The sequence below is a fragment of the Hylobates moloch genome, unplaced genomic scaffold (genome assembly GCF_009828535.3).
Source record: "Hylobates moloch isolate HMO894 unplaced genomic scaffold, HMol_V3 SCAFFOLD_19, whole genome shotgun sequence".
Lineage (NCBI taxonomy): Eukaryota > Metazoa > Chordata > Mammalia > Primates > Hylobatidae > Hylobates > Hylobates moloch.
In genome coordinates, this window is record NW_026652294.1 from 43,344,719 (window position 1) to 43,370,086 (window position 25,368).

The 25,368-nt window shown below is 43.6% G+C and overlaps 1 protein-coding gene across 1 annotated transcript in view; it reads left to right on the plus strand.

Annotated features, from left to right (window-relative positions):
• The first annotated feature begins 318 nt into the window (after positions 1-318).
• LOC116459029 (uncharacterized) overlaps positions 319-25,368 on the plus strand; it is a 224,300-nt gene continuing 199,250 nt past the window's right edge. The window contains exon 1 of the mRNA XM_032139299.2: positions 319-377. The gene's annotated coding sequence lies outside the window, so the exon portion shown is untranslated. The remainder of the gene's footprint in view (positions 378-25,368) is intronic.

Sequence of the window (25,368 nt, forward strand, 5' to 3'; positions counted from 1 at the left end):
TATGAGGAAGAGTATCTCAGGTTTGGTCTCCTGGTCTGTTGCCATCAATGAGCCTGTGAATCCCAAGTTTTCCCTCACCCTCTGCTCTGTTCCAGCACTGTGCCTTCTCGTGCATGACATAAATGCACTGAACCACAGTTTTTGCCTCTGTCAAATGGACATAATGGCATTCATGATCATGCTCACAGAGACTTAAATGCAGTAACTTTGGTATATTCTAGAAGCGTATTCAAAAGGAACTTTTTTATTGTCTTGTTCCTCAGGGTTGGTATGATTTCTTGATGGAGTGGAGATAATGAATCCTTACGGGATGGCTGATTGAACAGATAAGATGTGATTCTCGCCTATACCAGCTGAATTAATGCATCTATTGAGAGGTGATTTGCTATTTTTAAAGAAAGTATCATGCAGCAGAACTACCTGGCGAGGGCATACATATCAAATATAGTTTGGCTTTAGGAGATTCATTAGCGTCTGTTCTCTAAGAAATGAATCTGTTGGAGTAGCTGGTTTTTTTGTTTGTTTCTTTATTTTGGGGCTTATTTTTTTGAGACAGAGTCTTGCTCTCTGCCCAGGCTAGAGTACAGTGGTGCGATCTTGGCTCACTGCAACCTCCCCATCCCAGGTTCAAGCCATTCTTCTGCCTCAGCCTCCCAAGTAGCTGGGACTACAGGCGCGAGCCACTACTCCCAGCTAATTTTTGTATTTTTAGTAGAGATGGGGTTTCACCATCTTGGCCAGGCTGGTCTCGAGCTCTTGACCTCAGGTGATCCACTGGCCTCGGCCTCCCAAAGTACTGAGATTACAGGTGTGAGCCACCGTACCTGGCCTGGAGTAGCTGTTTTTGAAGTGGGCTCTCTTAATTAAACCAGTGTGGTTTGGCCAACTCATTGTGGTTGCTCTAATCAAATTTTGATCAACTTTTATGCTGTGTGTGTTTATAGAGAGCCTGACCTGCAGAAACATATTATCCATATGGAAATAAGGGAGAAACACACTGATGTATCCATCTCACATCAGAAGAAAATCTAGGTCTTTTGTCTTGTCTATTTTGTCTTCTGTACCCAAGCTTGCAGAAAACCAGACACTTACAATGAGGACAGTCCCCTGATAAAAAGCCTTCAGGAAGCCTACTGTGCTCTGTGTAGTGTCATTGCACTGTGCATGGGGGAAGCTGATTCCAATCTTGACTCACACACTTGACTGCAAAGTGAGGTTGGATAAGTGCGAGGCCTTATGTGTACTTGTACATTGTTAGAAATCAAAACTGGTCGAAGTCTGTGAGGATTTCGGTCCAACCTCTTATAACTCTTTCTTAGTTTCTTCTCTTCTGCCTGCAAGCGTAGTCATATCTCTTTTGTCTACTAAAACAAAAACAAATCTAACAAAGCAAAATAACTTTTCTCTTATCCAACTATCTTACTGTAGTGCTGCTGCTTGCCTTTTGTTTTCATGTATCTGCAGAGGATGCTACGTTATCGGACAGTTTCTTTCTGAAATAAATCTTACTGGCCGGGCGCGGTGGCTCATGCCTGTAATCCCAGCACTTTGGGTGGCCGAGGCGGGTGGATCACAAGGTCAGGAGTTAAAGACCAGCCTGGCCAAGATGGTGAAACCCCATCTCTACTAAAAATACAAAAAAATTAGCCAAGCATGGTGGCGGGTGCCTGTAATCCCAGCTACTTGGGAAGCTGAGGCAGAGGATTGCTTGAACCTGGGAGGCAGAGTTTGCAGTGAGCCAAGATCGCACCACTGCCCTCCAGCCTGGGTGACAGAGCAAGGCTCAAAAAATAAAAAAATTTACTGTGTAGCTGGGCGCGGTGGCTCACGCCTGTAATCTCAGCATTTTGGAAGGCCGAGACTGGCAGATCACCTGAGGTTGGGAGTTCAAGACCAGCCTGACCAACATGGAGAAACCCTGTCTCTATTAAAAATACAAAATTAGCCAGGCGTGGTGGCGCATGCCTGTAATCCCAGCTACTCAGGAGGCTGAGGCAGGAGAATTGCTTGAACCTGGGAGGCGGAGGTAGCGGTGAGCCAAGATCATGCCATTGCACTCTAGCCTGGGCAACAAGAGTGAAGCTCTGTCTCAAAAAAAAAAAAAAAAAAAAAAAAATTTACTGTGTATATTTGAGGTTTACAACATGATGTTATGGGATATATAGAGTGTAAAATGGTTACTAGAGTGAAGCAGATTAACATATCTAACATCTCACTTAATTACTTTTATTTTTGTGGTAAGAGCAACTAGAATCTACTTATTTTACAAACAGCCCTAACAACAATGCAGTGTTATTAACCATAGTCCTCATGATGTACATTACATCTCTAGGCTAGTTTGTGCTACATACTACTTTTATCCTTTGACCTGCATCTCCCCATTTTCTCCCTCTCCTCCCTGCCCCTGGTAGCTCCTTTTTTTTTTTTTTTTTTTGGAGTTGGAGTCTCGCTCTGTTGCCCAGGCTAGAGTGCAGTGGTATGATCTTGGCTCACTGCAATCTCCGCCTTCCGGGTTCAAGCAATTCACCTGCCTCAGCCTCCCGAGTAGCTGGGACTACAGGCACATGCTGCCACACCCAGGTAATTTTTTTGTATTTTAGTAGAGACAGGGTTTCACCGTGTTGCTCAGGCTGGTCTTGAACTCCTGAGCTCAGGTGATCTGCCCTCCGAGGCCTCCCAAAGTGCTAGGATTACAGGCATGAGCCACAGTACCCGGCTGACCTTTTTTTCTTTGAAAGATTCCATGTACAAGTGAGATCATACAATATCTTTCTTTCTGTGTCTGGCTAATTTCACTTAGCATAATGTTCTCTAGGTCTAGCCATGCTGTGGCAAATGGCAGGGTCTCTTCTTTAAAGGCTGAAGAATGTTCCATTGCATATATATATGTATATATATATACACCACATTTTCTTGATCCATTCACCTGTCAATGGAATCGTAGATTGTTTTCATATCTTGGCTATTTTAATAATGCTGTAAGGAACACGGGATGCAGATATCTTTACAAGGCGGTGGTTTCATCTTAGACACTATTTATTCACCCACAACTTCTTAATCCTTTCTGCCCTGACCACCCTGCCCGAATTAATTCCTAAAAGTGCCCACATCAGTTACTCGCCTGGAAAATCCACTACCTGTTTTTCATTCCTTGATCCTCTTTGCAGCATTTGATATTATTACATGTCGTTTTCCATTGTATTCACCATGTCTATTTTCAGGTTGTTGGTGCTTTGATATCTGTGGCTTGCTGAGCCTGGATAATGGCTCCTTCCAGGACTTGCCAATCCCTAGAGACAGAATGTAACTTTCCCCGCAGCATGCCTTTCAATTCTAACCACCTCCTCCCCAGAAACCTCACACTCAGGGCCAACATTCCCCCCTCCTAACCATCTCTGGGCCAGATCCCAGACATCTGGGGATGGCCCTTATGCCCCAGAGTCCACTGAAATTATTCAAACCACCAAATCCTAAACCTGCTCACCCTACCTCGCCCATTTCCCCAAGGAAACCACAAGGAAGGAAGGCTCCTGCCCACATGCCCCCCTGTCCCTCTGCCTCCTGACCAGCCCTGGTACTTCTCCTTGTGGTCTTACGTCGAGTGTAGTGCTCCTGTTTCTAGGGATCTGTGAATATAAAATTGTCTTCCTTTCCATGTCTGCATGTCTTACCATACCTAACTGAAACGAATCCCAGGTACTTAAAATACATCTACTCTTATTTTTGGAAAGTATCAGCTTCCTTGCCTTTGGAACCACTCTCTCTTTGAATTATTTCATTTTTTGCATTTTTCTGTTTTTGTTTCTGATTTACTTATTGCAGCTCTAGAATCAGAGTCATCCCTACAAGCTAAGGGATTTCTCACTACAAGATGAAGAGGATGGTAAGTTAAAAAAAAAAAAAAAAATCAGGGCCGGGCATGGCGGCTCACGCCTGTAATCCCAGTACTTTGGGAGGTCGAGGTGAGCGGATCACAAGGTCAGGAGTTAGAGACCAGCCTGGCCAGCATGGTGAAACCCCGTCTCTACTAAAAATACAAAAAATTAGCTGGGCATGGTGATGTGCACCTGCCCGGCTACTTGGGAGGCTGAGGCAGGAGAATAGCTTGAACCCAGCAGGCGGAGGTTGCAGCGAGCCAAGATTGTGCCACTGCACTCCAGCCTGGGTGACACAGCAAGACGCCATCTCAAAAAAAAAAAGAAAAAGAAAAAAGGTTTTGTGTTTGTTTTCCTTGAAGGAGGAAGAGAAAGAGTTTAGGGAAGACAAAGTTTAGAACAAACTCTCATAACACATGCATTGAACATGCACTCCTGTAAGAAGATATTGGAAAGCATCTTTATTTTAACTCTCACCATCCCTTTAAAGTTGTGCTTGCCTTTGGATGAAAATGGCAAGACTCAGGGTTGTGCACTGTGATTCTTATGCTAATCTGAATTCAGTTATTGGAATGGCCAATTCCATGTAGTCACCAAAACTCCAAACCTGACTTAGCATTAAGTGTTTCCCGCCTCCACCACCCTCTTTTCTAAGAATGGCTTCAGTCGACTTGACCACCTGCTGCCTGGAAGGAAAGTTGTAGTCAACTTTTTCTTTCTTTCTGGTTCATCTCTACTAGCATCCTGCCAACCTTAGGGTTCGTTCCTTGCAGGGCTGGAACACAAGAAGAGAGGAAGAGAGAAGTACTGTGATTTCTCGCTTGACTGATATTGTCACAAGATGGCTTTGCTGTCTGGTCCTGAGAAGGACAAAAGCTGGCTCTTGCCCCAAAGAGGGCATCTGTGGCTCTGCAGAGATGCTGCTGCTGTGGGGCCTTGCTGACTTCAAACCCTGGACCTCTCTTTTGGCTGCTCTACCACCCTCAGCCCCTGGATTTCTGGTTGTCCTGTCTGCACAACATTTAGTCTGTGGAACTCTTTCAAGCAGTCTTCTAGGGCAGGATTTAAAATAGCTCTAGGACAGCATTCTTTTTTGTTGTTGTTGTTACATGAATAAGTTCTTTAGTGTTGATTTTTTTTTTTTTTTTTTTTTTTTTTTTTTTTTTGGAAATGGAGTCTCGCTCTGTCACCCAGGCTGGAGTGCAGTGACGCAATCTCGGCTCACTGCAACCTCTGCTTCCTGGGTTCAAGCAATTCGCCTGCCTCAGCCTCCTGAGTAGCTGGGACTACAGGATCATGCCACCACGCCCGGCTAATTTTTTTTGTATTTTAGTAGAGAAGGGGTTTCACTGTGTTGCCCAGGCTGGTCTCGAACTCCTGAACTCAGGCAATCCACCCGCTTCAACCTCCCAAAGTGCTGGGATTACAGGCATGAGCCACTGCGCCCGTTCTTTAGTGGTGATTTCTGAGATTTTGGTGCACTCATCACCTGAGCAGGGTACACTTTACCCAAAGTGTAATCTTTTATCCCTCACCCACCTCCCACTCTTGCCCTCAAGTCCCCAAAGTCCATTGTGTCATTTTATGCCTTTGCATCCCCATAGCTTAGCTCCCACTTGTGAGTGAGAACATACTATGTTTGGTTTTCCATTCCAGAGTTACTTCACTTAGAATAATTGTCTCCAGTTCCCTCCAAGTTGCTGCAAGTGCCATGACTTTTTTCTAGGACAGCATTCTTATTTAAGACCTATAGGTGATCCCTTTCCTTTGGGGAGAAGCCCAGTCACTTCTAGATGTTTAACTTGCCACTGCTGCCACTCGCCGTTTTGCCTTTCCCAGTGTGAATCTGGGCCGTGGTGCTGCCTCCCTACAGGAAGCACATCTTAAACCTGGTCAGGAGGTTTGAGGTTGGTCAGGAGGCAGAGGGACAGTGGGGGCATATGGGCAGGAGCCTGCCTTCCTTGTGGTTTACATCGGGAAATGGGCCAGGTAGGGTGAGCAGGTTTAGGATTTGGTGGCTTGAATAATTTCAGTGGACTCTGGGACATAGGGGCCATCCCCAGATGTCTGGGACCTGGCCCTGGGATGGTTAGGAGAGGGGAATGTTGGCCCTGAGTGTGAGGTTTCTGGAGAGGAGGTGGTTGGAATTGAAAGGCATGCCGGGGAAAGTTAACCATTTCGCCCCTCTCACTAGGCTCGTGTTTAGAAGGAAGCACCGCCCACACGTTGCCCTCTTGATGGGCAATGAACTTCAACACAATGACATCTCTTTCCCAGGAAATATTTTTCCATTTCTTTGGAGAAGAGCTTTGGAAATGCTCCCCCTTGAACATTCCCGGGTATCTTTTCTATCTCCTCCAAGTTTCACAATCAAAACTTCCACTCTAGCATCACATAACACATTTTTTAAGAGTTAAGGAAAAGTAAGAAGAATTCTTCAATGATTTTAGTATACCTAGGTTTTTAATGATCTTCATTTAAACAATGTCACTACAAATATTTAAAGTTATATATGCAAGACAGGCATTAAGTATGATGTTTCTCCTTACAAATGTAAAGAAAAATCAGGCTAGACTCTCTAACACTTGGTTTTCTACGCCTGTGTAAAATCTCTCTGTTTGGACAAAGCCATGATCTATATCAGTGGTCCTCAAACCTGGCAGTACATCAAATATAACCTGAGGGACTTATTTAAAATTCAGATGTCAGGCTCTATTCCAGACCTACTAAATCAGCCTCCAGGCCATTGCTGCCCTTATCAAACTGCACTTTTGATGCTCTTGCACAAGTAAGTTCAACGATCTCCTGGTGGTGGCTGGTCAAAAATACTAATGCCACCTTGAAAGACGTACACAGCCCCTGATGGGCAAGTCTTGTGAACTCAAACTTAAAAATTTCAGTCTCCCCAGTAGTTCTATTGGGAGTAAATTCCAGCAAAGTCTTATTTTTATTTATTTGTCAAGAGGGCTTCTCTATCTCTGCTCCTGAATAATAAAACCCCACCTCCAGGTCTACTAGTCAGCGCTCTGTTGAGTCCATTGTTATGGAATGTCCCTGTTTAACAGGGTTGCTAGGAAAGCCTGACTCATAACCTTCAACCCCATGGTTTCTATGTTCTGATGCTAAGTCCTTTATTAACCAGTTTATCCACTTGTTCTTTACTAGGCTTGAGTCTTCAGGTCTCTGCTGCCAACTCTCTTGTTTTGTGTCTTGGTAGTCTTGGGGATTTTAAACATTTCACTCTTTTCTCTTACTCCTTAATCAGAGAATGGAAGTTCTCCATGGCTGTCATCAGTAACCTCTGGGTATGAAAAATTACATCAAAAGTTCATGGCCATTCAAATGTTTTCCTGGTCTGCTATTTTGATTTTGTCTTCTACCACTGGTAAAAAGCTTTCTGTCCTAATTCACAGTTTCAGCTTTGATGCTGAGAGTTATTTGGGAAATGCTAAGAGAGGTAGGTGGTGATGGCTAAGGTAGAAGGCATGTGGCGGGGAGATTCTAGGATGTTAGTCAGAATTTATAGCTCTCCCCTTCATCACTCTAAAATCTAGACAACTGAAATCATTCTAACTCTTCTCTCTGCTTCCAGTCTCCCTCAGGCTTCACCTCCTTTTACTTCCTTAGTCACACAGCTACTAGAGTTACTCTTGTAATTGAGATCACCCCAGCCTAATTCTTCCCTACCTCACCCCATTCTTCATGGTTTCCTGTGACCCACAGATTGAAGTCCAGAATGGCTTGGTGCTTTGGGGGCATTTCCAGATTTGACTTCCATTTCTCTCCGCTATAATCCTAAGTTATTCAACTTTCTCATGATCCTCCAAATATGTTGCCTATTCTGGCTGCTATAACAAAAGCATCATAGACTGGGGGTAACTTAAACAGCAAACATTTGTTTCTCACAGTTCTGAAGGCTGAGGAGTCCAGGATTGAGGCTCCAGGTGATTTGGTGTCTGGTGAGGACCTGCTTCCTTGTTCACAGATGACCCACTGTCTTCTCACTGTGTCCTCACATGGTGGAAGGGGACAATGAGCTCCCTAAGTCCTCCTTTTTTTTGTTCTTTTTTTGGAGATAGAGTCTCACTCTGTTGCACAGGCTGGAGTGCAATGGCATGATCTTGGCTCACTGAAACCTCCACCACCCAGGTTCAAGCAATTCTCCTGCCTCAGCTTCCCAAGTAGCTGGGATTACAGGTACCCACCACCACACCCGGCTAATTTTTTTGAATTTTTAATAGAGATGGGGTTTTGCCATGTTGGCTAAGCTGGTCTCAAACTCCTGACCTCAGGTGATCCACCCACCTCAACCTCCCAAAGTGCTGGGATTACAGGCATGAGCCACCGCACTCAGCCCTTAGTCCTCTTTTATAAGGGCATTAGCTCCATTCATGAGGGTTTGACCCACATGATGGAACCACTTCTCAAAGCCCCACCTCCAAATACCATTGCATTGGGAGTTAGGAACTAAATGAATTTAGAGAAGACACAAACATTTAGTGCACAACATATTTCATGCCCTTTCTTGTAAACATGATTTTCCCCTTGATGTTTTTCTGGCTGAAATTGGGAAAGAAAATAGAACTCATTTGTTGAGTAGCTACCACACTCCAGGCACTGCAACACATATCTTTACATATACATCATTCGTTTCTCACAGTAACCCTCTAAAATAGTTACTTGCAGCCCTATTTTATAAATAGGGAAACAGAGCGTTTAAAATATCTTGTCCAGAATTGCATAATTATAAGGCTCAAGTTGGAATGAACCTGCACCTGTCAATGCCAAGGGCCACCTATTCACCCTGTGCCTTCCTAATATCAATTCTTCCCAAGCTGGGCTTCCATGTCACTTTTTCCATGAATTCTCTTTCAATTTCTTCCCAATTCATTGCTCTCATTCCCTAATTCATAAGTAAGTATGTGTTGAGAATGTACTTTATGCCACACACTGTGCTGGGTCCTAGGGGTAGAGGCATGAGTGAGACAGAGTGGATTTCTGCCCTCCAGGAGCTTACATTCTCATGGGGGAAATAAAGAATAAACAAGTAAACAAAGGACTAAAAAAATAAAGAATGTGTAAGTACTGGAAAAATGATAAATAAGGCAATAGCAGAAAGAGTATCTGGGATGGATCTATTTAACATATAAAGGATTAGAAAAGGTCTCTAAGACCTGGTATTTGAACTGTGACTTGGAAAATGTGACAGAGCCAATAAGTAAGGTGCTGGAGAATGAGCACTCCATGCAGTGAGAGAAGCAAGTGCAAAGGACCTGGGGCAGGAAATAGCTTTGCACATTTGATCAGCAGTTTTTCTGGGCCATTTGTGAGTGGTAAAAGATTAGCTTGAAAATTAGTAGGCACTTGGTCATGTAGAGCCATGAGGACACTTTGAGTTTTATTCTAAAAGCAATGTTAAACTTTTGAAGGATTTAAAAAATGGCTTTATGGAGGTATAATTGACATGCAATAAACAACATATTTGAAATACACAATTTGATATGTTTTGACATATTGTGTTAGGCTATTCTTGCATTGCTGTAAGTAAATACCTTAGGCTGGGTTGTGTACAAAGAAAAGATGTTTATTTGGCCCACAGTTCTGCATGCTTTACATGAAGCATGGTGCTGGCATCTGCTTCTGGTGGGGCCTCAGGAAGCTTGCAATCATGGCAGAAGGGGACAGGGAGCCAGTATGTCACACAGTGAGAGCGGGAGCAAGAGAAAGAAGGAGGAGGTCCCAGACTCTTTAAACAACCAGATCTCACATCCAGTAACTGAATGAGAACTCACTCATCACCCAGGGGATGGTGCTAAGCCATTCATGAGGGTTCCACCTCCATGATCCAATCACCTCCCATGAGGCCTCACCTCCAACATTATTAATCACATTTCAACCTGCAATTTGGAGGGGACAAACATCCAAATCATCTCACACATGTGTACCCCCGTGAAATTATCATCATGATCAAGATAATAAGCATATCCATCATTCCCAAAAGTTTTGTCATGGTCCTTTGTAATCTCCCACTCAAAACCCTACCTGACCCCAACTCCGGGCAACCACTGATTTGCTTCATGTCCCTGTAAGTTAGTTTGTATTTTCTAGAATTTTATATAAATGAAATCACAAAGTGTGTACTTATGTAAGTGTGTGTGGCTTGTAGATTTTCATAGATTCTTTTGATCAGGCTAAGCTCTCTTCTATTCTTAGTTTGCTGAGTGTTTTCATCAGGAATGGGTGCTGTATTTTATCAAGTGCTTGTTCTCTATCTTTCCAGATGATCATCTTGCTTTTTTTTTCTTTTTAAGACTATTAGTTGATTGTTTGGAATGTTAAACTAAACTCACATGCCTGGAATAATCCCTACTTGATCATGATTTATTATGCTTTTTATATATTGTTGAATTGAATTTGCTAAGATTTTGTTTAGAAAATTTGCATGTATGTGGTTTTTTATTCTTGTAATATCTTTGCCTGGATTTGATGTCAAAGTAATGCTGGCCTCATAAAATGGGTTGGGAAGCATTCCTTCTCTTCCCTATTCTTTAAAAGTTTATTCTAACTGGTATTATTTCTTATTAATGTTTGGGAGACTTCACTAGAGAAGCTGCCTGAGGCTGGAGGTTTTTTTGTTAGAAGGTTTTAAACTACAAATTCAACTTTAAAAAATAGATGTAGGATTATCTATTCAGGTTCTCTTTCTCTTCTTAAGCAAACATTAGTTATATGTTTTTGAAGGAATTTGCCTATTTTTCTAAGTTCTCAAATTTATTGCCATAAGATTGTTCACAGTAATCATTTATCATCCTTTTACTTTCTGTATAATTTTTAGTGAGGTCTCATTTTTACTGATCTCTCATTTCTAATATCTTTCATTTGCATCCCCTTCACCCCAAAAGTTGGTAAGTTATTGAACTTCTCACATAACCACCCTTTGATCTCATTTATTTTCTCCAGTATGTTTTCTGTTTCATATATAATTGGATTTTGCTCTATTTTTATTATTTCATTTTTTCATTTGGAGTTTAACATGTTCTTTTCTAGTTTATTTAAGAAGAAAGCTAAGGTCTTTGATTTGAGGCCCATCTTTAGGTTTTCCACTCCGGCTGGTGGAAAGAGGAATGAATGATTCCCAGTCTCATGTGACTTCTAAAGAATTGTTCCCTCTAGGGGCGGGGCCTGGTGGCTTATGCCTGTAATCCCAGCACTTTGGGAGGCCGAGGTGTGCGGATCATGAGGTCCCGAGATTGAGACCATCCTGGGTAACACAGTGAAACCCCGCCTCTACTAAAAAACAAAAAATTAGCAGGGCATGGTGGCGGGAGCCTGTAGTCCCAGCTACTCTGGAGGCTGAGGCAGGAGAATGGCATGAACCTGGGAGGCAGAGCTTGCAGTTAGCCGAGATTGCGCCACTGCACTCCAGCCTGGGTGACAGAGCGAGACTCTGCCTCAAAAAAAAAAAAAAAAAAAGAATTGTTCCCTCTAATCTTTTCAAGTAGTTCTTTCCCTGGCCTATGTTTTCTCACAGATATGCATTGGGCAGCACTCAGCGCAAGACTTGAGGGGACCCTGTGTAGGCCTCAGGAGCTGTTTTGCAGCTCTCTTCTCCAGCGCTCTCCCCTCAGTCCCACAACTCTGACTTCCTTGGCCTCCCAGACTACTAGTATTGTCTTCTCAGCTCCGAAAGGCCACCAAGCCCTGCCTGGTTTCCCTAGAAATTCTCTTCAGGCCAGGCGCGGTGGCTCAAGCCTGTAATCCCAGCACTTTGGGAGGCTGAGGTGGGCGGATCACCTGAGGTTGGGAGTTTGAGACCAGCCTGACCAACATGGAGAAACCTCGTCTCTACTAAAAATACAAAATTAGCTGGGCGTGGTGGCACATGCCTGTAATCCCAGCTACTTGGGAGGCTGAGGCAGGAGAATTGCTTGAATCCGGGAGGTGGAGGTTGTGGTGAGTCTACATTGCACCATTGCCCTCCAGCCTGGGCAACAAGAGCGAAACTTCGTCTCCAAAAGAACAAAAACAAAACAAATTATCTTGGGGCAGTAGCTGGGGCAGTCGAAGGACTCTTCCTGTGTTTTGAATCTCGGTTGAATGTGTTGTATGCCATTGTTTTATACTCTTAGTATAGTGTTTTAGTTATTTCATACTAGAGCATAAGTCTAGTCCCTGTTATTCCAACGCTATCAAAAATGGAAGTTTCATCCTTTTGGGGGATTTTAAGTGGAGAAGTGGTGTTATATCATCCAAGGGTTAAGAAGATCACTGTTGTGCTGTTCCATCTGAAAGCAGATGGGAAGTGGAGGACAGGTCTGCTATTGTAGGAATGCAGGCAGGAAGTGCTAGGAATTGAAGAGAGATTTTTTTTTTCAAGGGCCGTGGAGGCAGAGGGTGGCTCCAGATCCACTTGGAGGTGGAATCCAGAGAACTGGCTGATCAACTGGATGTGGAGTGGGCCGGGTGGGGGAAGGGAGTTAAAGCTGCCTCCTGGGTGTTTCCTAGAACAACTGGGCCAACGGGGAAAGCCAGGGAAGGAAGTGGGCATTGTGGACAGGCAGAGGTCAGGAGTTGCAGTTTGGATATGAGCTTGAGATGTCTTTTTAATCAATCACATGGATCCAGTCAAACAGGAAGAGGGCTATAAGAAGGTAGAGCTCCAGGGAGGAGTCAGGGTTGGAGACAGAAAAACGGAGTCATCAGTATAGAATTATTCAAAGCTCTGGGCCTGGAGGAGATCACTGAGGGGAAGAGTGTAAACAGAGGAGAAAAGAAGGCCTAGGCTGAGTCCATGGGATATCAGCATCTAGATGTCAGGAGAGCAGGAAGAGCTGGGAGACCGATAAGAGGCACCTGTCTTCCCAGGAGACTCAGTTCCTTTATGTAACCATGTGCTTTTCAGTTTTATAATTACCTGTTTATCCACCTGTCACTCAACTTGCCTGGGAGCCCTTGAGGTTGGATGCCCTGTCTTATTTTGCATTGCCCACATATAACGGGTGTCTGGCACCTAGATGGACCTTGAATGAATGAATGGATGAATGAATGAATGAAGACTAAGGCGGTTAAAAGATTATTGGTATGAGGTCAAAAGGACAGAGCTTTTTTGTAGTCCAAGGGACTGTAAAAGACAATTCTGGGAAAGTTAAGCTCAGAAAAAAAAAAAAATCTAACAGTCCAGAAACATTTTCCTGAGTGCCAGTTTCCTGATCTGTCAACTAAAACGTCCTGGAGAAGTGATCTTTAGAGTTACTTCTGTTTACATGCTGCACACAGACAGGAACCCTCCGTTTGGCTTTCTCTGCAGAGTCCACAAGGAGACAAAACAATGTGTTAAAGTTGCGCTTCCTTGGTTGACGTTTCTGTTCTTTTGGTCTTTTGTCTGTTTTCAAGCAGATCAAAGCACGTTTTGTGAAATGTTCTGGCCCCAGATTAGAATTTAAGATGCACAAAGGGCATGAGTAGACATTAATAAAAAACTCATTTTGACCCTTTCAAACTGGTGGCCACCATGGAGGTCAGAAGAGGGCAGGTGTATTCCTGCCAGCCCCCGAGAGACATAAAGATGTCTGCCCCGAGGAATCAGGCTAGGGATTAGTGACAGGCTCCATGCCTCCCCACTGCCACACTGGACAGCCAAACCTCCTTCTCTTGACTTACAGGACTGGCAAAGCCAGTGACAGGGGCCTGGCCGTGGAGCCTGGCTGAAATCCGGGCCCCAGTGAAAGCCCCACAGAGAGCTGCAGAGAAAGGCAACCTTCAGGGGCTGACTTTGATGTTTACACTTCCCCAATTTCTACGGAGAGCCATGGTCTTGTGTTTTACACATTCAGCAATTGCACAGGCCCCGAAAGGTTTTAACTGTCCAGTTGAAACTATAATAAAGTTTATTGTGGTTAAAACCTGAAATGAGTCTGAGTTTGGATTTTTCAGCCCAGTGGCTTCGTGTAAACAGTTTACTTAACATCGTTTTTGGCTCTTATTCAATAAACCACCATGATAATCCCATTCACAGACAAAACAGATCACAGATTAGCAGACAGGCTGCTGTAAAAAAAAAAGCAGTGCATTACCTGCTCTTTGTGTAAAAGGTAAAGCTCTGTTTTACAGAAAGTATTCGTCTATCTTTGTTTTCATAGTTGAAGAGAAGGAACGTTACATTGTTTAGCTCCTTTTTATACCACAAAAATAGATTTTAATTAAGCACATAAAGTGAGCCGGGCTTGGAGCTGTTATTTTCCAGAGAAGGCATGCTGGCTTTATTCAGATTGGAAGAGACCCCAGGCAAATGCCAAAATCACCTATTGCTTACATTTCATTTTAATGTGCTCAAGTTCAATAAAAGTTTATCATCTCCATTAAACCAGTACCTATTGGAACTGATTTAATCTCGTTAGCACAAAGAACCACATGAAAGAAATCAAGACCCCAGGACAAGATTGTACATAGCACAGTTGCGCGGGGGTAGAAATTACATAAAAGAAATGAAGCATCCACCGATGACAGAGCGCCTCACCTGCTCTTGTGTGCGTGCGCTTGCTCCTGTGTGCGGAGTGTACGTGTGTGCATGGATCCACACACCCTGCAATGCAGGGCTCTGGCCGTCTGCCACAGTGCAGCATGCTGGGGGGGCTGCCAAGTGTGGGAGTCCTCAGCTGCTCGGTGTCACAGCACCGCCACGCCCCCACATGGACTCTGAATTGTGTGACATTTGAACAAACACATGTCACGTGTAGGGGTGCTGGTCAAACGTCTACTGGCAACAGCACAGTGAGGACATATATCTTGATTCTAGCCCCAGAGAGCATACACACTCACACACTGTCTCTCACACACACACACACACACACACACAGGCCTTTCTTTACCGGGAAGAGTCAGTTTGCTCTCCACCTTCAGTATCCTCTTTTCTGTCAACTAGAAAGCCTCCAAGAGCTTGCGGCTAGACATGAGCAGGGTCCAAGAATTCAGGGGTGTTAGATGTTTGATTCAAGGTGTGGCTTGACATTAGGACTTGGCCACAGGGGACATAAATGACAAGTTGGTGGCACCCACAGGTGTGTGCTTACCTGAGACGGATGCAATGAGGAGGTGGATTTAGTGGATGATATCAGGGGCTGCAGGCAGAAGCTGAAGGATCCATTTCCTTAAAAGACTCAGCACTAAGGCACGAGTAGGATTTCTTAGGACTCCCAATGAGAAAAGCACTGAATGGAAGAAATGATTTTCCCCAGTTCTGTGCCTGTAACTAACTCAGTGACATCTGCAGGAAGCACAGCCTCATGTTGGCACCTCAGTGGTTTGTAGCTTTGGGAGCAGAGGGTGACTGTCACTCTCAGCCTGTCGTAGCTACAGAGACAGTGGTGGGGCACAGCTTTGAAAGTGACTTGGCAAGGGACAGAGCCTGGAGTGGAAGAACATGCCGTGGCACTTTTCGGATGGCTGTAAGACTCCCTCAGGATCTCCTGAAAATACCTGGTTAAAGTTTGAGTGGGAGATTGGAGGCCTTTCTTATACAGGGTGGGGCATGAGCCATTGAGGACTGAGGGAATGTGAATCATGGTCCTCTGCCTCCATTACTCAGTTATTGAAGGGAATTTATAGATCTTCTATGGAGTGCCAGGCACCCTAGTAGACCTGTATCAGCCAGCTCAGACCGCTATGCCATAATGCCACAGACTGGGTGGCTCAAACAACAGAAATTTATTTCTCAGCATTGCAGAGACTGAGAAGTCCAAGATCAAAGTTTTGGCAAGGCAGGTTTTATTCTGCAGACTCTTCCCTTGGCTTGTAGACAACCACCTATGCTGTGTCCTCGTATGGTGAAGAAAGAGAGAGAAAGCAAGAGAGCTGTCTGGTGTCTCTTCTTATAAGGGCACTAATTTCATCATGAGGGCCCCACCCTCATGACCTCACTTAGCCTCAAGGCCCCATTTACCTCCCATTGCCTCCCAAAGGCCTCATTTCCACATACCATCACATTGGGGGTTAAAGCTTCAACATACTAATTTTGGGAGATCACATGCAGCTAGTCCACAAAAAGACTCTGTGGGAGGCCGTGGACCTTCAAGATGCTTACACAACAGCCAGGAAGAAAGGACCAAAAACTACCCTGCAGAGGTCAGCTGGCTGCGCCTGCTTCTCCCCTCTCTCACGTTAGCTCAGAGAGTACCGCTCAAGTTGCCTTGTGTGTGTTTCTCAAACATGCTAAGTTCACCCGCTCTTCTTCCATCCTGGAATGACCTTGTGCTCTTCTAAGTATGGCTGCCTTTCTTAGCCCTTGGCTGGTGGTCACCTCTTCACAGAGGGCTCTGTCACATCCCATGGAAACTTCCCTCTAGGCCCCAGTTGCTTTCAATTACCTAACCTTGTTTTATTTTCCCAATACATCCAAAACTAGTTAAAGGTATTTTGTGTATTTGTTTCCTTGTTTATCATTGAGATGTCCCCTGTCCTTGGTACTATGGACTCCATGACAGTAGGGACCTAATCTCTCAAGATCATTTCTGTGTAACCCAAAACGAGGAGAGTATCTGGACATAGTAGGTATTCAATATGTATGTGTTGATGAATCGTAAATACCATAGAGAGGGTGAAAATAATATTTTGTGGGCATCTGAGGTGGGCCTTGAAGGATGGGAAGGATTTTGACAAATGAACATTTTGGGTGAGGAGGGAAGGCAACCCATCCTTTAGCTTTGGAAGGACCACATTTAGATTAAACTTTTTTTTTTTTAGTGCAAACTCATAAGCTTATTTAGAAAGAGCTCTTTAATGGTCTTATTTAGTATATCAGAACTCAGACTGTCAGAAAGTTCTTCTTGAAGTCTGACCTAAAAGCTGAACTTCTTCCTTCACCCATTTCAGCCGACCTTTATCTCCCATTCAGTAGAAACGCTACAGACTCTACTCATCATCCATTCTAAATCTTTACATTTGGAAAAACAGACTGCAAGTGAAAACCAGTAATGCTTGTATTTTCAATGTCATCTTTTCTTTAAAATGATGTTAAATGATACTAGGAGTGCAGATTTGTGTTTTCGGTATATGGATGGCTCCGGATATCTATTAGGTACACTCTTTGGGTTTTCGTGGGATGAGAGATAGTAAGAAAAGTATAGCAAGAAAGCTTTGGAAAGAGCCATTTCCCTAGGTATTGTGTTTGCAAGCATCATAACCTGATTCCTAGGGGCACAGGCACCGTATCTGAAAGCTTTGCTGTGCAGACATCCATTCAGCAAACATTTAATGGCAATGTCCATGGGCCAGGCGTTGCACTTGGTACTGACTCATGCATATAGGTGAATGAGACATGGTCCCACAAGCAGGGCAGGTGATGTGAAATCAGAGTCCTGTGGGTGGTGCGCAAGTGCGTAGAATGGTACATACAAAGGTGGAACAAGAAGGTTGCAAAGGAGTGCCAAATAGAATCCTCAGAGAAGCTCCTTTTCAGGATGCACTAGAACATCAGATTCAGGTTAAGTCTAGGGCACACCATGTCTGAACTAGGGCCTTCTAAAACTCATAAGGATAATATCATAGGGACAACTGCCACTCTCCTGCCAGGCATAGTGGCTGCTCAAGCAGAAAACGAGGTGCCCACTCTTTCTGCAAATCTCACTCCAGCATTTCCCTAGGGCCATGCTCCTGAGGTCCCATTGTTGGGTTAAGGTCTGGTCTACTCCTCTCAGTATACAGACAACATAAATTCAGGTTCAAAAGCAGGACAGCAGCTAAGAGGAGAGCTGACTTTGAAGTTTAGAGCCTTAGGTTGAAGGGAATTCTCTTGGCTGAGTTACAAAGAGAATAAAATGCTGTCATAAAGAGAGTAGCTTTAGATTTTCACTTTATCTTCAAAATAAAAGATTAGGGACACAATTCTGGTTGAGATGGTTAAGCGGGTGCCTGTATAATTGAATTTCATGCTCATTATTTCTCTCTGAAGTGGTGTACACAAGCAGTCATTGGAAAGCAGGTTTAGCAAATATATTGGTCAGGGCTTTGCTGAACTTTACAGCTTTCCAAAATGTCCAAGTTCCTTCGGTCTTCTTCATGTGCCATGCAAGATGTACAAGACGACACTGATGGAGCCAGTGAGCCAGGCAGTTTCAAGACAAGCTTCTCTTCCATCAGCAAACTTGACATAGAATTGGAATGTTTTCATTTTTCCACAAGACTAGACATGGTCTGAAGAATACTTTATGCCGCTTTGGATCAGCAATCTGCCTGCACCTTTGACATCTTATAATTGAGGTATGTCAGGGTCCAAAGTAAGAATACATGAAAGCTCTGAGTATGATACCATCATGGTGGGTTCATGTGGTTATACCCTTGTCCAAACTCGTAAGATGAACAGCGCTAAGAGTGAGCCCTAATGTTAACTATGGACTTTGGGCAATAATGATGTGTCAATGTGCATTCATCAATCGTAACAAGTGTAGCAGTGTGGGAGAATGTTCATAATGGGGGAGGCTGTGTATGTTTGGGGCAGGGTATATATGAGAAAACTGCATCTTCTTCTCAATGGTGCTGTGAAACTAAGACTGCTGTAAAATATAAAATTTTTTAAAAAAATAAATATACCAAAGGTATAGTTGTGATGAAAAGTGAGGGAGTTGGCCTTCAGTGTCCCCTACAGGGAGCCCTTGTTTCCTCTTTGCTACTCAAAGGTTTTTTTTTTTTTTTTTTTTTTTTTTTTTAAATGATGCTTAAATGAGTTAGTTCAATGCAAATGAATGAATTGCCTGTAGTGAAAATCCAGGATTCAGTGGGGAAAAATTCTCCGCTCCTTGGAAATGACCACATTAAGCAGTTGGCCCTCTGGATCTGTAGCTTCTTCATCTGCCAATTCAACCAATCCCTCGAAAATATTTAAAAAATAATGCAACAATAAAAATTAATACAAATAAATACAATACATACAGTATAACAACTATTTACGCAGCATTTATGTTGTATTAGATATTATAAATAATCCAGAGATGATTTAAAGTATACTGGAAGATGTGCCTAGGTTATATACAAATACTACACCATTTTATTTTATTTTATTTTATTTTTTTATTATACTTTAGGTTTTAGGGTACATGTGCACAATGTGCAGGTTTGTTACATATGTATCCATGTGCCGTGTTGATTTCCTGCACCCATTAACTCGTCATTTAGCATTAGGTATATCTCCTAATGCTGTCCCTCCCCCCTCCCCCAACCCCACAACAGTCCCCGGAGTGTGATGTTCCCCTTCCTGTGTCTATGAGTTCTCATTGTTCAATTCCCACCTGTGAGTGAGAACATGCGGTACTACACCATTTTATATATAGGATCTGAGCATCTGTGGATTTTGGTATCTTCAGGAGGTCCTGCAACCAATCCTCCATAGATACGCAAGATGGCTGTATTAATTAAAGCTTGATTTGGAGCAAATATTGTCTGTGGATCCCATGGGATGGGGCCCCTCCTAGGGTGACAGAAGAGTGGCTTCTTACTTGGACCCTGCTGGGTTCACACTCAATTTGGTGACAAGGGTCACAGGCACATCTTTCCTCCCAGAGACTCCAAATGCAGCATGTTGGTAGGGCTCATCCTCATATTTTCTGTTGGAGATAAGAATTTGGTTCTTGTGTATTGACTGCAGGATTCTGAGTCTTCTTGGAAACAGAGGGACCAACATTTCCTGAGCACTTACAATAAGCCACTCCCTGCTGCATAATGGGGGGGGGGATGGGAAGAAGATGTCCCCAAGCCCCCTGGTCCCCCGTAGAAGGGATGAGGGGAAGATTCACGTACATTCTCTGAGAGAGGTAGATGACATCATCCGTACCAGTGCTTCTCAAACTTTCTCCAGAGAAATACCAGGTGGGTTTTGTTGTTGTTTTTCTTTGCTTTTGCTTTTTCATTCCCCATATTGTCACACACCTGTATTTTGGTCCATATCCTGTTCAGTGAGACAGATCCAAGGATCATGTGCTTGGGTGTTGCAGCAATGTCAAACTGCTAAAAAGGTTTCAGGTTTTTTTGTTTGTTTTGTTTGTTTTTTTGAGACGGGGTCTCTTGCTCTTTCACCCAGGCTGGAGTGCAGCGGCGTGATCTCAGCTCACTGCAACCTCCACCTCCCGGGTTCAAGCAATTCTCCTGCCTTAGCCTCCTGACTAACTGGGATTACAGGTGCATACCACCATGTCCGGCTAATTTTTGTATTTTTAGTAGAGATGGGGGTTTCACCATGTTGGTCAGGTTGGTCTCGAACTTCTGACCTTGTGATCTGCCTGCCTCAGCCTCCCAAAGTGCTAGGATTACAGGCATGAGCCACCATGCCCACCCCGTTTTTTTTTTTTTTTTTTTTTTTTTTTGAGAGAGTGTGGATCCTTCTGTCACCCAGGCTGGAGTGCAGTGGTGGGATCATAGCTCACTGCAGCTTTGAACTCCTGGGCTCAAGTGATCATCTAGCATCAGCCTCCAAGTAGCTGGGAGTATAGGTACTCACCACCATGCCTGACAGGTTTCAGTTGACATGCTTCCCTCGGCATGGCCAGTGATGCAGAGTGCATGGCTCAGCACCAGTCTGTGCAGCACGCATCATCTTTGGACAGCAAGAGGTGCGTGACCATCAGAGAAGGTAAGTAACCTGCCCAGGGTCATGCAGCAGGTAAGACCTGAATGTCCACTCCAGGTCAGAATAACTCCAGCACCTGTGCTGTAGGCCTAGAAACCGCAAAAATAGGCCGTGAAAATAATTCTGCCAAAGTTACTAGATTTCAAATGAATTATCTATGGAAAGAGAATGGAAGGAAGGATAACCTCTTACTTCTCTCAACTGTACTGTCCTGATTCTAGTCAAAGTAATTAGGCCTCTTCGTCTCATCCCTTCCACGGGGGACCAGGGGACTTGGGGACATCCTCTCCTTATCGTATCCTCTGCTGCAGCTGGCCCTTACTCACCCCTTCCCATTAACTCCCTCAGCATAGAACAAGGAATTCAAAAGTCGGGGCAGAGCGGCATCAGAACAACGAAATAAATCAGTGTCCAAAGAACTCTCAGGAATCTAAACATAGCAAAATTATTATGTTTAATGTAAAAATTGAACTTAAAATAATTCTGCTCTGTGTTTAATAACAACAGGTATGGCTAAACTAAGCCAAGTCAGCTAGGTCCTCTCGGCCAGGCAGGCTGTCTTCTCTTAGCAAAAAGATAAAGCAAATGAGAGCTCTTGAAGGTTAATAGAATCTATCACCTCCTAAAGAATGCAAACTGTATAAATATTCAGGTTTTAAAATAAAATCCCCCAAAGCCAGCCTTGCAAAATGAGGTCAGCTTGGTCTGGCTGGGCCTGCTGGCTTGTCTTTCAGCAGCATGGTGGTGTGTCTTGTGACCAGAACATCCGTGACATATAGACACAGTCTTTGCCTCCACGTTGTATATTGAAACTGTGAAAGTAGAACTCCCATAGCTCAAGTTTATAGAAATACGTGACAATGTTTGAAGTAGCTTAGCTGAGACTAAAACAGTCTGACATCACAGCCTTGGGGAGGATGATGGAAATTTCTTAATTTCTTTGAAAAATTTAAAAAACACAGACACATTCTTTTCAGGTACTTGATTGGCCACCCAAGTGTTCTTTTCTGGTTTTAGAAAATCACACAGAAATACAGAAACTCTGCACAAGGCATCCCCCACTCTAAATCTCCTGTGTTTCACGAGGCATCCTGGTGTCATTCTGTGTATCAGACTGTGCTGGCTTTTCTCCATTTACCCAATGGCTCCATTTACCCCATGGATCCATTCTCTTTGTTTCTGCTCCCTAGAAGACTGATTCCGATGGATTGCATCACTTGAGCTCCCCTCACCTCCGACTTTCCACTGGATTTGACCAATGGGAGCCATAAGCAAGAGACAGGAGGGAAAGAGGGGAAGAGACAGGAGGGAAAGAGGGGAAGAGACAGGTCACCCTATAGGTGGTGCCTCTTCCATACCTCCACCTTCTTCAGCCTCTCCCACACAATTCCCTCCCATTGTCCCTTTTGGTCAAGAGATGTTAACAGCTTCTCACTGTTGCTGGTCTCCAGGTGACTCACCTTCTCCATCTCTATTTTTTTTTTTGAGACAGACTCTCGCTCTGTCGCCCAGGCTGGAGTGCAGTGGCGCGATCTCAGCTCACTGCAAGCTCCACCTCCCAGATTCACGCCATTCTCCTGCCTCAGCCTCTCGAGTAGCTGGGACTACAGGTGCCCGCCACCATGCGCAGCTAATTTTTTGTATTTTTTTTAGTAGAGACGGGGTTTCACCATGTTAGCCAGGATGGTCTCAATCTCCTGACCTTGTGATCTGCCTGCCTCGGCCTCCCAAAGTGCTGGGATTACAGGCATCAGCCACCGCTCCATCTCTTAATCCTGCTGATGGTCCCATCTGTTTCCTACTGGCATGTGGGATGCTATGCAGGCTTTTCCTTTAGCTTTAAGTTCCTGGTCAAGAGTTTGTTTCCTCATCTTAATTTGGTATTCTCATACTAATTCTCATCCTACAATATATTGACTGTGCTGAGGAGAAATGAAGCAAGCTTATGTCATTAAGATCAAAACAAACATTTCTTCCTGTCTCTTAAGCTTTTTTTTTTTTTTGCATTTTGCTTCCTGTCATCTGTTGATGATAGAAGAAAACAGTGCTTTCTTATTTTTTTCCTGTTTCTGAAATAATCTACCTTTAATCATCATCTAATTTTTTTTTTTTAGCAAAGTCAGACATTTACAATCTATGTTTTCCATGTTTCAAATCATTCTGTATATGCGTATCTATACCTATTTTTGAGTTTTTATTGCTGATGATTATGTTGGGGGGATTTAGGCAGCCCTTTTCAGTTAACAGTGAGCTCTTTGGGGAAAGTGATGTCTTCCAATGTTTTCCTGTTCATCTTCTTACAACTATCTTCACTTCTCTCTTCTGGTCAACTTAACATATGGGAATAATGGGAGGTTAATGGGTCCTCATGGTAGTGAGACAGGGGGCCTTGAGTCTATAATCATCTCTGAACCCACGGTGGTCTCTGCCCTGGCTTGACTGATCTGGTCTAATCCCTGGGCACTCACATCCATGTCTACTCACACAGTCCAAGCCCATCTGGCCTTTTGCAACAGCATGCTCACATTGACTATTGATACCTTGCTCCTCAACTATGCTCATGAAGGTTTTGTATTCTGTTCTGGGCCCTCTGTTAATAATCCACTGGTATTTCCAGCCTCTTTAAACCCACTCATTCACAAGAGCTTCTAGGACACTCTAAATCTCCTCCACACCACATATCAAGTATGGAAGACCCAAAGTCTACCTCCAAGCCCCTTGCAGAGATGCCCACCTCAGCTCCTGGGCTCCACGTTGCTCTGGCACCCAGTTAAATATGAAGCATTTTAAATGAGGCTTAAAATGGTCCTAGCATGTGGCCAGAGAAGTGAGGAACAAACTGCCCTGCTCTGGAATTCCCCACAAAATTCACCTTTTTTTCCCCTATTAATTCTTTGATGATCATTTTAAACTCAAGAGGATGGTCGTGACTCATATGTCTGACTTTTTGTTCCTCTCCTTCCCTGTACTCCTTCCACCTGCAGCTGTACACCCTTTCTTCACTTCCTCCTTAGACAGAGCGGGTACTTCTCTCACAGAGTATTGAGTTTTATCTACTCATGAATTATAGTAAAACTTGATATTTGAATCTCCAAACTCTGCTTTTAAAATGTCAGAGGAACTTTTGGCAGTTTGTAATCTTTTTTATTTCTTAACAAAGACTAGTTTTCAAGACTCTTATTTTTCCAGGAAGAAGAACTTATAGCTGGAGGCCTCCTATGTTTCTTAGTTCTTTCTCTGCCTTTCTTCATTTCTCTACTTCTTTCAACAAATATTGATTGAATGCCCACTATTTCCTCTCCAAGCCTGTTTTAGTTGGAGTAGAGAATAGTGTTCATTCATTGTAAAATTTTGAAAGTGGACTTACACGTATATTAGCTGTGTTCTGCTAGGAAGAACAAGACTAGGATAAAAAATACTGTCAGGCTGTTTAGTAGAACTTTTTTTTTTTCTCTCTCTCTCTTTCCTAAGAGCCAGATTCTGTGTTTAATTTAACTACAACTTATAGTCACTGTCTTGCCCCTAAATTGGATTTTGATTGCTATGGTTATTTAGCTAGTTGGTTAAAGGCCAAAGTCATAGTTTTCATTCAAGTCTAAATTGAGCCTGTAAATGTTTTCATTATATTATAGACACACAGATTTTAAAAACATGTGTTTAGGTCCAAGAAAAGAGAGAAAAAATAATTATTAAAATCTTCTGGGGCAAAAATATTGTAAATACAGGACGTGATGACAGTCACTTGGTGCGTCTTCGTCACAGAGAGTGCACAGTACTGCTGTCATCTTGATAGCAAACCCATAGTATCTATCCCCTTCTCTTCTTCGTGTGGGCACCTCTGGAGCTCAGCCCCTCAACCTGAGCTCACCCTGCTTAGCTCCAGGACAATCAATCCCTTGCTTGTCTTCATGACAGCAGCCTCCTAACTTCTCCCTTAACCAGCCTCCAGTCATTCCCCACCAATCTGTATTCTGTTGTACAACCAGAATCATCTGGGGAGAAGGATGAGCCTAATCTTAGAATTTAGCTTGGACCTTATAAGTAGTAATTTTACAACTCAAACTACATTTTTGAAGCTAGGGGGTTGCTATTAAGAGATATGAGACTCAGCAAGGGACCATTGTCTATTCCTTGCCAGTCTCCAGGAATACAATATAAAAGGAAATGAGAAGAAGGATAAGCAAAGGACCGTATCAATTCTGTACAACAGTGGAAAGTACTGACTCCATTGTGAGCGGTATGGCCTTGCAGACTTAGAAGGAAATGGGAAAATAGCTCTCCTCCACTTTTGGAATAAGAGTAAGGCTAAAAAACTCAGCCACTTGCAGAAGACAGGCAGGTAAAGCCAACGCGCATTGCAGGCTGTTTTCAGATGAAAAGGAGTGGCTGAGACCATGGCATGCTGCAGAGAGCCTGGCTTATGCAAAGGGGCTGCCACTGCTTAGCTCCAGGACAATCAACATTTTTCATTTTTTTCTGAGGCATCTGGAAATTTAGATTTTCACGTGCAATTTTATAATTTTTTCATGCAAACTGTGTATTGGATTTGGCCAAGGGACTTCCAGTTTGTGATTTCTGGTTTCGACTGTAATATATCTGAGAGTTAATGATTGTTCTTGGGAGGTGGTGCTAGTTTGTGATGGTAGTAGTGGTGGTAACGTATGTGATTAAATAGTTACTCTCTGGAGGCCGGGCTCGGTGGCTCATGTCTGTAATCCCAGCACTTTGGTAGGCCGAGGCGGGCGGATCACGAGGTCAGGAGATCAAGACCATCCTGGCTAACATGGTGAAACCCCGTCTCTACTAAAAATACAAAAAATTAGCCGGGCGTGACGGCGGGCGCCTGTAATCCCAGCCACTCTGGAGGCTGAGGCAGGAGGA